This window comes from Triticum dicoccoides, chromosome 2B, assembly GCF_002162155.2.
Source record: "Triticum dicoccoides isolate Atlit2015 ecotype Zavitan chromosome 2B, WEW_v2.0, whole genome shotgun sequence".
Lineage (NCBI taxonomy): Eukaryota > Viridiplantae > Streptophyta > Magnoliopsida > Poales > Poaceae > Triticum > Triticum dicoccoides.
Window position 1 is genome coordinate 655,721,597 of NC_041383.1, and position 1,769 is coordinate 655,723,365.

A 1,769-nucleotide genomic window follows, 5' to 3' on the forward strand; every position below is an offset into this window, starting at 1 on the left:
GTTTTAGGGTGGGCCTGACGTGTCTAGGCCGATGTGGAGGACATTTCCGGGCCTGTCCATCTTTCGAGTCTGGACAGAAGTGCAACCACTTCTCATCGGAATTCGCCCAAGGCCCAAAGGAACTCTCAGCTAAACTTACCATCAAAAAGAAAACTCTCAACTAAGCTAATATTTTCTGGTATGCATCAAAGGAGATCTATTGGCGGTTGCCCGCATATAGGCCACTTTGGAAGTCTGGCCCATATTCAGAGCTGGTGGAGTGGTGCGTATTGATCGACCACAATGATAAGCTCTCGACAGGTGCGTGGACAACCATTGAGTCTGTGGCTTTGGTTGCCTATCCAAACATTTTACAGATCTTGATGCAACCCTGTCCGAATGGATGGTGTAGGTACAATTGCATTTCGCTGATACAATTTCATTAATCTTATAACTACACAACTCTAGTCTTTATATGCTACTCCCTCCGTTCCTAAATATTTGTCTTTCTAGAGATTTCAATAAGTGACTACATACGGAGCAAAATGAGTGAATCTACACTCTAAAATATGTCTACATACACCCGTATGTTGAGTCCATTTGAAATGTCTAGAAAGACAACTATTTAGGAACGGAGGGAGTATATGTGACGGTGTACATGTACATACATGTCTACTTCGTCATTCTTTTAAGAGTATGCATATGTAGACCATTTTGTTTCGAATCATACAATCTGACATGGTCCTTGTCGCTCTCAGCGGCACGGTTGGGCCGGCCGAGTAGGCATTGTTATAATTTTCTAAAAAAAGGCAACACCATTAGATTGTTTACTTTTGGGTTAGTTAGATACTCCCTCCACCTCATATTAATTGACGCTGAAATGGATGCATCTGGACGTATTTCAGTGCTAGATACATCTATGTCAGCGCCAACTAGGGATGGAGGGAGTATATATCACTGCAATTCTTGTCGATTTGGAAAGTGTTGCTGCAACTTTCATTCACATTTTTTATAAATGCAAGAATTACAATTGTATATATTTACCTAATCATTTTTTCACTCCATTCAATAGTTTTTTTTTGAGACAAGGCAAAAGATTTGCCATTTCATTAATTAAGGAAGGAGTTTAGACAAAACCTGCTGAGCGTGGAAATAAAATCTACTCTCGCGGCACTGTAATACTCTAATGCTTGGCACCCGCCCAAGCCCAAAATGAAACCTCCTCTTTGATCTTGGAGATAATAACCATGGAGGGAGAGGTCGTGTCAAGAAAGACTCTAGTGTTGCACTCCGTCCATATTTCCCACTAATTAGCATCATCAAGGAGGCAAGCGCTCTGAAAGATCCATGAATAACCTGAACATTACCATGCCACCAATCTCCGACCGAAGGCATCGTCGCCTAGTGGGTTGGCGAAACATCATGAATGGCAATCCACTGCAAGATCTCGCTCGAAATGCGCCTCAAGAAGCGACATCGGAAAAGGTCCAAACCACCATGCTTCTTCAGCCTACAAACAAGGTCCCAATTGATTTTGCACTTTCCTCCAGAGACCTTATCGGTGCATGCCCAAAGATAGGCATGATGAATACTATCGATCTTCTTTGTAACCTCAATCGGGATGTGCAAGGGTGTGAGCTGGTAGATGGCAATGGTTGTGATAACAACTTTGACAAGGACAATCCGACCCGCAGAGGCGATGTGTCTTCCAATCCAAGGGGGTAGCTTGTCGACGACCTTATCCTTCAAATGTTGAAAGTGGATTCATTTAAGGCGTTTGATGGACAGAC